The sequence below is a fragment of the Manacus candei genome, unplaced genomic scaffold, assembly GCF_025592945.1.
Source record: "Manacus candei isolate 608988 ecotype Guabito, Panama unplaced genomic scaffold, ASM2559294v1 h1tg000005l, whole genome shotgun sequence".
NCBI lineage: Eukaryota > Metazoa > Chordata > Aves > Passeriformes > Pipridae > Manacus > Manacus candei.
Genome location: NW_026138053.1, coordinates 23,531,771 through 23,547,491, shown reverse-complemented (window position 1 = coordinate 23,547,491; position 15,721 = coordinate 23,531,771). Strand labels below are relative to the sequence as shown.

General features: G+C 52.1%; 1 protein-coding gene and 1 long non-coding RNA gene across 2 annotated transcripts in view; one reads left to right on the top strand and one right to left on the bottom strand.

Annotated features, from left to right (window-relative positions):
* The window catches only part of CACNA1E (calcium voltage-gated channel subunit alpha1 E), a 360,562-nt gene that overhangs the window by 235,946 nt on the left and 108,895 nt on the right, over nucleotides 1-15,721 (top strand). The window lies entirely within an intron of this gene.
* LOC127479942 (uncharacterized) lies at nucleotides 1,113-3,066 on the bottom strand. Its single transcript, XR_007907730.1, has 2 exons — nucleotides 2,829-3,066; nucleotides 1,113-2,731 (listed from the first exon to the last, which is right to left on the bottom strand). It is a non-coding gene; the product is annotated as an uncharacterized LOC127479942 (long non-coding RNA).

Below are 15,721 nucleotides of genomic sequence, written 5' to 3'. Positions count from 1 at the left end.
GCCCTGCCCCACTGAGCAGCTGTACCTCACCTGCGGGGTGCTGGAAGCTGTCAGGCCTAAAAAATTCACAGCTCTCCAGGGAACAGGAAAGCTATTTTAGAGGATTTAAAATTGCAGCAGCTGAAATTATTTCCTGAAGCCTGCATTAAGTTATTCAGGCATCTGGCTGCGCAGGTACAAAGCAGTTCACTCATAAAAACGCTTCTGCCTGATAATTTTCTTCAGTTTTCCCACAGTCACGGTTTTCTCTGTGCTACTGGGATGCAGGGAAATAACCTGCCTTTAGTGAGTGTGTTCTGGATGGGACAGGATGGTACCCAAGCCACCGTGTGTCTGGAGCACTCGGCCTGTCACAAACACGCTTGGGATTCATCCAGGGAGGAGAAGCCGGGTCAGTGCCCTCCCCAGCGGGCAGCCCATGTCCCAGCCCGTGTCCCAGCCTGTGTCCCAGCCTTATGCCAGGGTCAGGCGCCCCACATCACGCGCTGAAGCATCGCCACCGACTGGCACTTCACAGCTGCTTTGAGGTGCTGCCAGGGACTGTAGGTCGGCGACTGCCAACAAATCACAGCCATTGTGCTCCATCGCTCCCCCCTTTCTCCCTGTTAATAGCCCCTTTCTGTGCGCAGGGAACGTGATTCTGCATCATCCCATCCCTCTGTGAACCCCAGCTCTGCTCCAGGCTGGGTGCCTGCACCCACCATAGGAGATGTCCCCACTGGGGCCTCTTCGTGCTGGCCCCGCAGGAGGAGGGTGCACACAGAAAAAAAAATCACTTTGATGCTTGGTGCGTTCAGAAAAATCTTTGCCACCTCGGTATCCATAAGCCCTTCCACTAAAAACGGGGTTTATTCCCCAATTGTTGCAAAAGCATCTCCCCAGCTCACCCCACAGCGGATTGTGGTACCCAGAGCAGTGGCACCAATGTGAGGGCTTGAGCAGGTGGGTTGTTTGGAGGCTCTCTGGGAACATGGGAACACGAGCCACTGAGCCAAGCTGTTGTTCTCATCTGCTATTCAGCGTTAAGGAAATCTGCACCATTCTCCCGCCAGCCTCCCCATCCCGGAGGATAATTGATGCTAACGTCATTTCATTTTGGTCCAGCTGCTGGCCTCAGGAACAGATGTTTTATTGTTCAAACTGAACATGCAAAACCCCAAAAAAGTAAAAAAAAAAAACAACCCTAACCCACAAAGCAACAAAACCCAACTAATTTGTGCTTGTGGAGAGGTGAGCCGCAGTTTCCTCTCCCCAGAAATGCAAGGAGACAGAGCAGCAGTCCCAGGGAAGACCCAGGCCTTGGGAAGGCCAAGATTTATACATCCAGCTAGAAGTCAACCTCCAGTACATGATGCAACACCCACCCCCTCCAAAATTCTGCCGTGTCCAACAGGCAGGCACTTCCAGCAGAGAATCATTTCCCCAACACTGAGCTGTCACCTTCAGGTGGGATGTGCCTTTGCATCCTCCCAGGAACAGATATCCACCCTGGGTTTTGCACAGAGGAGCACAGCACTTGTTGAAGAGGCAAGATACATGTCTTCTCCAAGGAGCAGACAAAAACAGGTGCAGAAATGTGCCATTGACACGTGCATCTTCAGAGCTCACCCTCTTTTACAGCTCACCTGTAAATGCACCCTGTGCATTCAATGCTTCTGTGGCTCACAGCTACAGGGGAGTGCTGGGAACCTCACTGGACACACACATTTCTTCAGGAGCTCGGGATGAAGGGAAGAGATCCATGACTTGCTCTGCAGCAGGTGCAGAATAATGTATGGAATCACAGGCTGGTCCAGCCCTAGTCCAGCCAAGCACTCCAATGCATCCCTCAGCATTCCTGTGAAGCTACCACCAGGCAAGCTGTGGAGAAAGTGTAGGACACTTCCCTGTCTGCCAAAAAGAGAGCTGTTTAAAACAAAAAAATATTGCTAAAAAGACAAAAAAAAACCAACCACCCAAGTTAATAGATATTTAATATTCATTTTAACTCTAGCACTAACAACCCTGTAGGTAAGAATGGCACTTCTCCCATGCAGAACTGGGAAAAACTGGTATCTCTTATACCAAATGGGGAGGAGCTGCCAGAGAACAGGCATAGCTGTTCTCCTTGCTTCACTTGCAGAGGTACCTTTGCTGTAGGTGAAACCTGCCCCCAGAAATAAAGGGCTGTGAAATGCCCACATCAAATTGCTTGAGTAATTTTCTCTACATGGCTAATGCAGAAGGCACATGGCTGCCTGTGAGGTTGAAGGGAGCATCTTTTGACACCTCCTGCTGTGTGCCATATGCTTGGCATTATTTCTGACAGCATACTGTGTTTTCTCTCTCTGTTCCACAAGAGGGGCGGTGAGAGGGATCTAGTCCTAAGGAATCCAATCCATGAAATGCCCCAGTCCCCCTCAGGAGACTGCACTGGAGCTGGGACTTAGCACGTGGTTTGAAAAGCCCCAGCAGGAGAATGACCACAGCATCTTGTCTTACCAAGCCAGTGGTGGGGGAAAGACACCGATTTTTCACGGTTGCAAGTAAAACAGACCTTGACCACGAGGAGCCCTGGGCTCTGCAGCACCTGTGCTGCAAATCCAGCTGCCAAGACCCTCTGGGGATCAGTGCCAGATGTGACTGTCTCCTTGAGAAGAACACTGTCAGGAGGGAGAACTCTGTACAGCACAAACAGTGAGAGGCTGGATGTGGAAAACACCTGCTGGATCAGGCTCCTCTTCTCATTCAGCTGGGTGAGCAGCAAGGATACGGAGTCAATAAGTGTCTCTCCTCTTTGCCTGGTGACAAGTTGTTCCCAACTTCAGAACAACCTCCCTGCATCCCACCTCAGGCCCACGGATGCTTCGCGCCTGCTCCGAGGCTGCTGGCTCCAGTTTCCAGCTGGCTTGGCAGCAGTTCATGACCACAGGCCTGTTAGAGCTGTGAGCAGGAGAGGGGAAGTGTTGGAGAAACCATCACAGCAAGGATCCGCTGTCTCCAGGGAGCAGCACTGGTCCGTGGGATGCCTCGTTGGCCAGCACAGTCCCTGGAGGGGGGGTCCAGGGAGGTCACTGAAGCCTTCAGGTGGTGACACTGTATGGGGACATGTAAGGAAACAAGGAGAGGGCAGAATTTAGCCCTGCACCAGCAGAGCTGGCTGCAAACCTGTAGCCGGCTCAGCTATAGGTACAGAGCCCGAGAGGAGATGTCCGAAGGAGATGTCATGGAAAACATTTACTCCATGAGGTCAGTGCACCCCTGGCTTCTCTTTGGAGGGGACTTTGAACACAGGAGGGCAGACGTTTCCCGCACGCTTTTGCAGGCAAGAGGCCCGGGAGAGCAGGCGCTTCCTCCACCGGGAAGATGAAAAGCACAAGTGGAAAGTTTTGTGCATAAGGCAAAGCAACTGAGCTGTCAGCTGCTGGCTGCTGGGCACTTGCTATTAGGGGAAACAGCCTGTTTTGGAAAAAAAAGGGGTGGATCTCTGAGAAAAAGGCCTGGGGAAAAAAAACCACCACAGGGGATGCCCTTGGAGCAGAGCCATGGACTGGCAGTAGACACCAGGAAGTGCAGGCTCTGGGTTGTGTACTAGAGGGGAAGAATCACCCCAAAACTCTTGTGTGTTGGAGGAGAGGTGTGGGCACAGGGGAGCCCTTGCTCTCAGCATGGACAGGCAGAAAGGATTCAGCATGCCCATGGGGCCATCCTCTCCCCATCACATCATCCTGTGCACCATATCAGGAAAGGATGCCTCAGAAAAGAGATCCCAGTTCCCAAGCCTGTCTGTTTCCAGCAACAACAACAGTGCTTTGCATCCTCTTCTTCAGCTCCCTCCTGCAGGGATTCTGTCACAACTTTTGAGGTTCAAGCCATGGTCTGAGTGTTGGTCCTGCTAAATCCCATCAGTGTGTGTATCTCTGGATGAAAGCAACAGGCTCCCTGCATGTGTGATCATCGCTGGGTGCTTGGGCCACCTGAACCAGGTGATGCCAAGTATATTGGGTAGCTCAAGCAAGGAAAATCATCTCCTGAAAGATCATCAGGAAAGGCTGATGAAGATATTTCACACCTTGTGAGGTGCAGCTCTCAAACAACAACTCTCAGCTCTCAGCTCACCTTGCTTGTCCTCATTGCCAGGTGAATTGCTTGCCTTAAATCTGGGATCTGATACCTGCTGCTCTTCCTGGGAGCACCTCTTGTTACACTTTCTGGTTGGATCACCATCCCAGGGGACAGTTTCCCTCTTCATTTCAGATTTAAATTATAAAAGTGATGGTTTTCCCCCGAAGCTCCCCCAAGAGGACTGTGACTCCATCATCCCTCACAAGGGAAAGCTGGTGGGGGGAGCTGCCAGTGCCGTCAGCAGTGATTCAAGAGATGAGATTCCCACCCGATTGACTCACTCCCTGTTGAGCCCAAGCCCTGGCAAGATGCTTCCCTTGCATCACTCGCTGCCGTAGATGATGAAGAGACCTGAGCTGTGTTCTCAAGGAGATGTGCTGTGCCATATTAACCCCCACACGTTCCCCTTTGCTGGGTATTTCCCCTCTCCTCAGCTTTTGACTCACCATGTTGCCAACTCATCACTGAGCAAGCACAGTACTGATGACCTTCTCCTAGACATATTGGAGCTCCCTGCCACTCTCTAGTTTGTCCAGTCTCATCCCAGCATCCCAACCACTCCCAGCTCCCTCGGTGCAGGGTGCCCATCATCCCACCAAACAAATCCCCCACTGTGATCACTTGCACTGAGAGCCTTTGGGCATCCTCTGCCACCCCAGAACGGGGTCTCCAGCTCGGCACAGCCAGACCCTCACTCCCATAGGGCTTTTCTAGGCGTGATAACAGCAGGAGGGCAGTCCTCTACCCACTGCCTTGCTTGTCCCCAGCTCTGCCACTCAGAGCCCTGGCACCCACCCACCCAGCTGCCCCTCGCCTCAGCTGGGCACTGCAGTGACCAGGACACTTGAGCCCCAGCTCAGCTGTTGACTCCAGTCCATCCCCAAGGAGAGGGATGGGGATGAGGAGTTGCTTCAGGCTCCAGGGTGGAATTTCACTCACTTCAGTGACCCAGTGCCTGTGGCGCGCTCTAAAAATACAAATAAACCAGTGGGTGGTACAAAACCCACCCTGTTTCCCACAGAGGGCTGCTCGGCCAGGCCCTGCCTCCCTGGCTGAAAGAAATTAAGCTGAGGGCTGAAAAAAAAAAGAACCAGATCCTGTTCTTCCCTGGTCTCGGCTGAAGAACAGATAAAGAATTGATTAGGACCAATTTGCTGGAGACCTGGGCAAGGGGGTAGGAGCAGGAAGGTTCTGTGTGTCCCTCATGCTCCCTGCTTTGCTAAGTCAGACCAGCCAAGCTTGTCCTATCTCCCCTGGGTTCTCCCATCCCTCTGACCACCCTGTTGCCCCTCTCATCCAAAGCTGCCTCCTGCAGGCAGGTCAGGCTGGGTGCAGGGGGCACAGCAGTCCCCTGTGCCATGGGGAGCATGTCCCCACCCACCAAGAGCATCCCACCCTCATGGTGTCCTTGTCCCCAGCCATTCCCTCCTCTGCCACTCCAGACAAGCCCCAAAGCACCAGCAGGAGCTTTTCTTTCCCACCTTCACCTGCATGACTTCATGGTCCATATTAACTCATTTCAGCCCCATTCCTACCTCCCCAGGTCTCCCCAGCTCTCCCGCTTGGGATCATCCATACTCAGTTTACCACATGGATGTCGTTAACAGAAACCATCCAAAGACCAACACTGGTCTAATTAATATGACGTGCTGTTATTGCAAAACCCCCTTCCCACCCCTCTCCCGTCGTATCCGGATATCCAGGCGCCCTGCCCTGCCTTCGGGCATCCCCTCGCATGTCCCCAGCCGGCCCCCTGCCGCTCCCGGGGACAGGGAGCCAAAGGGGACGGCAGGCAGCAGAGGTCACGGTTTCCCTGCATCCAGCGATAAACAAGTTCTCCTGAGAAGCAGGGGAGGGGGGGGCAAAAAGCCCAAGCGAGATGTATTTCTGCGAGTAGGCAGATTAGGAGCTGCTCGAGGCGTGCTGGCAGCCAGAGCAGGGGAGGGGGTGTTATCTCTCAATGGGTGCGGGATGTTATCCACAGCTCCTGCCGCTGCTGGGACGGAGAGGTGGGGAAGGGGAGCGTGGGGGAGAGGGTTGTTCCTCAGCCAAACGGCTATTTCTGACTTTGAGAGGGTTTGCAAGCAGCAGCTGGACCCGGGCTGCACCCGAGGAATATCCTCTCACCCTGGGCTGAAGAAGATTCCCTGTCTTCAGACTCTAAAGTGCAAGTTCCCCCACTGTTCCCATCACTCCTGCCCCCCCGCTGGTGATGCCGCATGCCCTGGGACACGCTGTCCCGTGCACTTGCCACCCCGAGAAGCCACCGGGCTGGCGAGGTCCCCGGCTGGGGAGCAGCTAATGCAGGGAGCCGATTGAGTTACAAGCCAGCGGTTGTATCATGTTTACCAGCTCCCCGCCGCGTATCCTGTGCCGGGAGGATTCCTGGAAGTGGGAGCTGCTTTCACACCCCCTCCCCGTCCCGCACAAGCACGCGGGCTATGCCGAAAGCAGATCTCCGCACGTGATCCCCGACGATATTGCCCAAGCGGCTGGCAGGGCCCAGCCACCCCCTCCCATCCCTCCTCCTCCTCCTGTCTCCGGCACAGGGCTGATCCCTTCCTTTTTTTTTTTAAATTCTCCTTCCCCTCCCTGTTTAACTTTTTCCATCTGTAATTTCAAGCAGAGGTGGTGGCCCTGCCAGAGATGCTGAAGGTCTCTGAACCTCCAGTGGGATGGTTAAATCCTGGTTTTCCTCTGATCCCGTGCCATCAGGCTGCTCAGGTGACACCAGAGCCCCAGCCAGCTACTCTGAGGTGAATACAGTCTGGGAGTCCAGACTCTCTACGTGGTATTATGAGCCCTTTACCTGTGCAGGGAAACAGGGTGTGAGTTTGAGCATCCCTTGCAAACCCAGGCATTAGGACAGCAGTCTCCAGCCTCATGGCACTGAGGTTTGAGCATGCTGCAACACCTTCCCTACATCAGGCAGACAGGCACAGAGCAGGAAGATTTTTCTGCCTCCCCCAGGCCATGCATGGACACACACTGCACACCTCTGGCACTTAACTCTGCTACCCAGAAGCTCAGCCTGAAAATCTTCCCTGCACGGCACCTGAAGGCATCCATTTCTGGAGTTCAGGCTGTTTCTGCAGCCCTACCAACTTCTCCCCTGCCAGGGGTGGCAGTTGCTGGGTTGGTAGGTGCCACCACTGCTTTTCTTTCATATCTGGGCCAGCTGACTTGGAAAGATAGTCCCTGGACTACCACCTTCCCCTTGGAGACAACACTTTGCTGGGGACCTTCTCGCTGGCGTGCCACTGCAGTGGGATGGGACACTGGGCAGAAGGGCTGGAACTGGGTGGATACATCACTGCTGGGCAATCTGTTTGCAGATGTTCTGGATGGGGACTCCATAACTGGCATCCAGCAATAAGCCACTCCACAGCCAGGCAGAGCACAGCCTTGGTTTACAACGTGCTATAAATCATTTATTCTCTCTCCCTTTTGGGAACAGCATCACCCACATCTGGTCTTTACCTGGTGCCCCACCTGAACTACCCTCATGACTTTCAGTATGATGTCCAACATCTCCATAGGGCTCCTGATATCCTTGCTTTCTGATTCATTTTAAATATGTCCCTTCTTAAAGACAGATTGTTTACATCTTTCAGAGGGTCTTGTGTGTCCACATCTTTCTATTTGTATTCAAGATTTCCTCTCGAGATAGACTGGAAACTGTACTGAGTTGCCACCGGGGCAAAGGTTTCCCTTGGATATTTTTACACATTCAGAAAGACAAACTAAAAGATTTAATCTTGCAAAGACCCCTGAAGCATTTGACTTGAGACACCTGCACTATTCCTTCATGGCAAGCAAAACAGCTTCAAGCTGAAAGTTAACCTAAACCTCCTGGGTTTTTTTCTGGTATGCATTTTTCCCTTGTAAACAAAGATCCAAGCAAAGTACCTTTGCTATGGAGTGGAAAATTCAATTTAGGCAAAGAAAAAAAGCTTTTTAAATAAAGGGTTGGATTTGCCAAGGGTCAGGTCAGCATCCACCCCATTGGGTGAGCTCTGGGAACACATGTGGCTGCATAAAAATAAGGGAAAAGGAGAAAGAGAAAGGAAAGATGTGACAAGGAGGAGCAGAGAGCCTCTGCAGGACTGCAGGAAAATGCCATGAGCACCCCCAAATTTAAGATGACTGCTCCCACTACTCAGCATAGTTTCCACATGGTGATGGATCAGCTCTGACACTACTCGGGGTCTGGATCCCCATCCCACAGACGGGAACACCCTGTCTCCAGCCTTCCCAGCACAGCGACGACTTGGGAGGGAACACACGCTGATGCCACAGATATGAGTAATCTCGACGCTGACTTTCAGCATCAGCATCCCTCCCTGTGACCTCCTCAGAGATCCCCAGCAAGCTCTGTCTCTCCCATCACATCTGTGTGCTGTTGTCCTCGTCCTCCGCCAACCCCCTCCCACCTTCCTCTGATTACAAATATCATGGAAGCCCTGGCAAAAGCCCAGTTAGCAGCCAGGCCCCTGTCAGCACCTATTATCTCCCTGTGTCCTTAGCAAACTGCTTAAAAATAAAGGCAGGAGGATGTGGCCCACGGGCAGGAATTTTCCACCGGGAAGGTACGGCCAACCTGGGTCATGCAATGCAGTGCCCTGGCTTGTGTCACCCACTGGCACCACGAGAGGCAGCTGTGCCCATGGACAGCCCCTTCCTGTGCTGCCCAAATCCCTCTGCCCAGGGCATTTCCCCTAAAAGTCACTTTTCGTGGGCCAGTTAAACCTGAAACACCCTCACCTCATTCCAGGGGGATTCCAGTCTCCAAATTCATCTCACAGGGACACCAGCTCACTTGAGAGCCATGACCTTGGCACAAGGCTTCGTGCCCTGTTGAGCCCTGCCCTTGGGATGTGAGGACTGAGCAGAGGGATGGGTCTCTCGGTGACGGGTCTCTATCCCATCAAGTTGCCCACAGGAATTTTAACAGAGTCCAGCCCCACTGGTGTGGCTCAGGAGGAAATGATGAGGATCAAGAGCTGTTTGAGGATGAAAAGATGCGGACTGAGGGCTCCCCAAGGATGCAGACACATCTGGGAGGGAAGGCATCCTCACCTTTGCTGGAGGGGCACTTCCTCCCTGCAGCATGGAGCACACTCAAGCTGTTGCAAACCAGCTGAATAGCTGGCAGGGCATCCCAAACCACTTCCCTTAGTCACAGCAGTGAGATCCAGAGGGTTTCCAAGGGAAAACTCCACTATCCTCTCTTCAGCCCACTTCCTGGCTGGCAACGGGCTGTCTCCAGCTCCCTGCCACTCCACATCTGGAAGGGAAGCATCAGGAGGGGACATGCTGGACACTTCCCTCCTGCACATCTGGGAATTGAGAGCGCTGCTTCATTGTACTGGGGCAGGGAGGGTTTTGCTGAGGTTATTATTCCAAGCTGGCCTGGAGTCCAAGGGAAACAAAAGCTTCTTCCTTGCCAAAGGGAGGGCTGGCTGGAGGAAGCCATCGGAGACCAGGGCTGGGCTATTCTCTGGGCTTCTAAATGCTACATTTTGGTGTTTAAATTTAGCCCCAGATTGAAGTTTTGCAGACATGAGCTCTTCTGCTGAGCCAGCAGCCTGGCCAGCATCAACATTAACTTGCCTGTCCTTCCCTGCAAGCTCAGCCTCCGAGCCTCCAGCCCCAGCAATGATGTGCTTCAGAGGGCAGATCCCTGGCAAAGAAACCATCCAGACATGCTCCAGAGAGCAGCCGTGGCTGGGCAAGGCAGTCTGGGCAGAATAACACACTGTTTTGGCCATCCAGACTGCATCAAGAGAAAGGGAGATGCTTGCAAAATTTTTCTCTCCTCGTCGGGCAGACGACAAGCTCGACCATAGAGAACTTTCCAGAAGGGATGGAGAGGTCAGGTGTTGAGAGCTCTGGCAGTGCCCTGTGTCACTTGCTTTTTTCCTGGGGCACAGAAAGCCCTTACAGCTTCTACCCTCTTGTACTCCAGCCCTTGAGCTTTAGGATGCCAGTCCTTACCCAGGAAGGGAGCCAAGCCCCCCACCTCTATTTCATCACTGCTATTCCAATCCACTCCCCCCACCTTACTGCAGAGCACAGCAAATGGCTTGCTCAAGGAAAAAAGCCTTGCTCACAGCAGCTCTCCTCTCTACACTTCGACCCCCAGATGCCACAGGCATGTTTTTTTCCCTCCCAAATCCATAATTTAAAGGCTCCAGCAGAAGTTGTTTCCACAGTGCTTGATCATACCACCTGGGAAGCCAGGCACTTGCCAAAGGCTGTCACCACCACCACCCCCCACCTCTGCTTGAGTTGGCCATTGGAGTTAAAGTAGGCAAATAAGGAACCAGGAGGAATGCTGTTTATTTGCTGGAGTTCTGCAAACAATTAATACGGCCTTGTCCTTTGGATGAACCTAGTTTGATAAGGATCCTATTCATATTCCAATGATTCCTTAAGAACTGAAAGTTGAATGCAAGTAAGCAATCCAGCTGTTGTCTGCTCTATGTCTGCAAGGGAAATGCTTCTGCTGGGCTTGTACCCCTGGGAAAAGAAGCTCCAAGCTTCCAAAGCTTTTCTGCACAAATCCCATATTGTGAGAGAAGTACCCTATATATAAAGTGGAAGGGAGAGGGGGTGGTGGGGAATCACTGGCTGACAAGCACTGGAGTAGGACATGGCTGAAGAGACAACCTGACATTCAAAGGGCACCAAAGGATAGAAATATCACAATAGACCTTTAAGATGAATGGACTAAAAATTGCGATTTTTTAATACGCAGCTGAGTACCCAATTTCATGGCTTATTAAAATCCCGGGGAAGATGATCCTCTCTGCACAGAACTCCCTGGGGATGAACCATGTTTCACTGTTCTTGGTAGGGTTCAAATGTTACAGGGATGCACAGAAAGCTTTGAGCACAGCAAGCCTCCAGAAAACACAAAGGTAGCTTTGACTGGAGCATGTCGTCCTTCTTTTTTCCTAAATACTGATTCTGATTGGAAGATAAATATATAACACACATGGAAATATGTGCTTCTCTATAGGAAAGGAACTGTAAACACACACAGCCATGTGCAAGCTGGGAAGAGCAGAAACACAGCCAGCTCCACGCTGAAAAGCTTTTCCCCATGACAAAGACAACCCGGTGCCAGCATAAGGAGAATTAAGTGGATTCAGTGAGTGGCTTAAGCATATGTTTTGCTAAACTTGTGGCTCATCAAGGAAGAAGGACGGAGGGAAGATGCTCCCTGCTGCACAACAGAACCAAAACACAGACATAATCAAGCTTACCTGCTCTGCTGAAGCTTTGAGTGATCCCGAAGATCTGGGGAATACAGGTCAGGTTGATTTACATCAACTCAGTTGCTCCTACAATCCCCATCTTTTCCTTAGCAAGTGCTTTTCTTTTCAACCACTTTTATTCCTTCCTTTTCCTGATCACTCTCTGCCATGACAGGTTCAGTGCTGCCAGAAGAGCTCACATCTGCAGATTAAGATGTGATTCTGCCCGAGGAGAAGCTCTGGAAGAGTTGAGCTGATTTGGTCTCAGCGACCTGCAGAAACCGAGCCCACGGCTGCATCAGCTCTGCAGTGCTACTGAGGGATAATAGGGGATGGTGCCACAAAAAGAAGAGTTTGATGCTCAGAAAACTCATGGGAAGCACATCCAAGCCCCATTGGGGTTTTTTTTTCCCTGTAGAGACAGCATCAAGCCTGCCAGAGGTCAAGAAGCATCTGGACAACGCACTCAGGCACATGGTGGGGTTCTTGGGGCTGTCCTGTACAGGGCCAGGATTTGGACTCAGTGATCCTTCTGGGTCCCTTCCAACTCAGGATACTCTATGATTTTATGTTTCTCCAGGATGGACTACGCTTGGAGATGATGGTTGAACCACACTAATAAAGCCAAAAGAAGAATTAGTAAGCTATAGGCATAAAAAGAACAGTTTGCAGTTTTATTGCCCAGAATTACATATTTGCTTTTGGTTTTTAGGAAGCCCTGATATTTTTGCAAAGGCTTATTTGATCTTGGTAAAAGGGAAGTGTTTTTTGACTCAAGCTCCTCTGGGCCAAATTCTGTTCTGTAGCTGCAAAGTGCCATCCCCTCTCACTTCTGTGTGGTTATACAAATATACACAACACCTCGCTGGGTTTGTACCACCCCATGGATTTCTGGGCAGGTCTTCATGAGAACCTTCCCGGGTGCCATCTGATTTCACAAGAGCCAAGAATTTTGTAAACAACACATAGAGATCGGGGAAAACATATTTAAAATGACAAAAGACATTCAGCTGGGGGGGGGGGGAACAAATCCACAAACACCCGCCCACATGCCTTGAGCTCCTCCCCTGGGGAAGGGGAGGCAGAAAGCCAACACCGGACTCGGTGCTGACTGTGTCCCATCGGTGGGGATGCTGCTTGGGAAGCTGGGAGGGCAGCCCGGCACAGCCCGCAGCCTCCAATCACACCCGCCGGCAGCTCTTGTTGCTATGGCCCTCAGGTCTGAAACTTTGGAAATTAGGTAAAAGGTCTAAACATGAAGCTTTTTTTTTTTCTTCCTCCCCTCCTCCCCCCTACGCAGTGGTGCCCCTTGCCTAGCACAATCCCTCTTCCTGCTGAGCTCTAGGAGGAAAGCAGCTGGGATGAAGAATTAACTCTCGCGGTCCCAGGGGTTTTCCAAACCTGGAGCAGCGATGTGCGACTGGAATGATATCACAGGGAAGGAGGAATGCACCAGCAGATCTTCTTTCCCACCTGCCCTGTGGCAATGAACCAGAGGAAAAACACGGGCTTAAGGAGGGATGCATCCTCTCCTGCCCTCAAAAAGGGGATGGGTTTTAAGTCGGTTTCATGCTGGTTTAACAAGCTGCTGGGGGATCCCAAGGGATGGGATTTTTCCATCCCCTGGGTAGAATTTGGGATTTTTAAGGGTGCCTCATAGACCTGGAGGGACCCAACTCCTCCCCTTCCAGAGCAAGGGATACGGTCCCAACGCCCACACCTTGGATCCTCAAGCTTTTCTTTCATCCCAGCAAGGGGGTGGCTCTGCACACCGGAGGTTGGTTTGGCACAAGGTTGGACCAAGGGCATTTCTGGCCAAGGTCACAGTGCTGGGTGATTAGAGGCAGCACCGAGCTGGCACTGTGCCCACCCACCACGGGCCCACGCAGCGATGCTCGCCCTGTTCCCGGAGGAATCCTGCCTGTGCCCACTCACTCCGTGCTACACGGCCATGCCTGCACCCCCCTGCCCACCCAGCATCACCCCAGGGGTACCTCAAAGGGTCACCCATCCTGCCATGAGCATCTCCACCTCATCGGGGTGGGCTGGGAGGGAAGGTGCCAGCCCTGCCAGCAGTTTCGAGGGTTATCCCCTCCAAGCCCCATTATGCTGCTGCCAGGAGAGAGGCTGCTTTTCCAGGTGAGAGAGCAACTACCACCAAGTTTGGCTCTGGGAAGCTCTTGGCTGCTCAGCCAGCCTCCCCCGGACCTCGGTAGCGAGCCAGGCACCTTAATGGCATGGGGCCAGGCAGCTCTGCAGGGCTGGCAAACTGTGACAAAGGTGTCTTTGTTCCTCCTGCCTGCTCCCTGTTTCACCCCAGCCCTGCTGTGACACCTACGAGGCGGAGTCATTTTTCCACAGAAAGCCTCCAGCAGCGTTTCCCAGATGCTGCATCACACAGCCAGCTCGGGTTCATCACCCCCACCTTTCCCTAAGGAAGACACCAAGCCAGGAGCAGAGCAAGGGAGCCAGGAGCGATCCAGGCGGGATTTGGCTGCTATCTGCTTGATCAGGTGTTCCAATTAATCCTTCTTGGAGCAGAGTGCTGTCTCCATCTCTGCCTGTCTCCCCTAGAGCCAGGCTCACCTCCCACCCGGTACTCCCCTTCCCAACACCATGGGGTGGGGAGGTGTGAAAAACACTTTACACATCTCTCTTTCAGCCTTGTTTACATAGGAAAGTTAAGATGGATAAACTACAAGTGTCAAGTCCTTAAAGTCTGTAGGGAAAGGGATTATATTTCAGCCAGACAGCTGGGAAAACCCCAAAGAGAGGCTGGCACAAATCCATCTTAGGTCTGAGATGGGGCAAGAAGTCTCCAAACCACAGGCACACCAGGAGCAGAGCTAGCTCACATACTTAGTTTGAAGCTGGCCATGTCTCTGCTTACACATTTCTTGGTTTCTTTCCCATGTGCCAGCAGGTCACCTGTTTTTCTCCCAGCGATCCGGTGTGTCTAACAAAAATATTACCTCTCCTAACAAACACTGCCTTGCCCAGCACCCAAAACCAGCCCAGCAGCCACAACAACCCTATTATAATCCATGTTCCTGCAGATGATCTCATTGAGAAATAAATCTCCATTTGGCACAACAGCTACATTTAGGGACAGCAAAATATGTCCACTTTTAGAATATTATCATTTACTTCTCTCAGGCTCTCGATTCCCTGCTTTAGAAAAAGCCCACCTGGGAAAAAAAAATTGCCCTTGGATACTAAACATCTGCAGCTCATAAAAACTCCATAAAACTCACAAAACTTCATCTGGGAACATTGAAAAGGAAAGGAGAGCCCATCCATGGAGGACTTTGCTGCCTGAGTCTTGCTTGGCTGCTCTCAGCACCGTTGGGTGGTTTGGGCACCGTGAGCTGGGCTAGGATGGAAGCTCAGGCCTCTCCCACTCCAGCCCTGCTGTGACACCTTTTCCAGGGCAGCCTAGTTCCTGGCCATCCCTATCCCTGTCCCAGGAGAGCAGTAGGAGCCAAGCCAGGACCCACTAGGGTCATACACCATGTGGCTGTTCAGATCCCAGACCGCTCTGGCACTCTGGGAAGTAGCAATAACCATCATCTTCCTTGCTAACTGCCTTTGATCACAATGTATTTGGGATGCTAAAAACGTGCATCCCATGCCTCACTTTTGCTTCTAAATACAGAGCTGCTTTGCAGAGCAGTGTTCTGCCTCACCACCTGCAAAACAGCACCAGACTCAAAAAAAAATGCCAAAAAACAACCCCAATGGTGGGCAAGAGATTTCTCCCACGTGTTGTGCTTCCCCAACCTTCCCCCCAGGTTAATAATTTCATTCCTCCTGCTGAGGACAGACTGCAGAAGTGAGCTCACTCTTTGCCTGACCTTGTTACTCAGTGGTTCCTGGTCCTCCTCCTCCTCTTCTGGGAAATTCCCTGTGCCCAGCCACTCCTGCAGGGATCTGCAGCCTGTGTAAGCATCCCATATCCAGGCAGCAAGGAGGAATGCACCTTGCCCAAATCCCACTCCAATCAGAGCTGCAGCCTCCACATGGGCTTGGCTGCAATGCAGGAAGCACCATACTGCCTCAAGTGCCATGTGTCCACAGCCAAACACAACATCCTTTAGCCCCCACTCCAACATGGTGATAGACAATTAAATGGCACCTCATTTACCCCTAGGGCAAGCAAAATTATATTCCTCCCAACCTCTGCAAGGGGGAAAAAGTTGGGAAGGATGGAGGGTGGAGTAAAAATTTATGAGGTATCTTCCCCTCCTTCAGTTCTCTCTTGCCACATAGGGTTTCATGGTTGGAAAGCAGTCTGAGATCAGCAGATGTCAACAGCACTGGATAAGCAGACCCATGCAAGTGAGCCACGAGCCCAG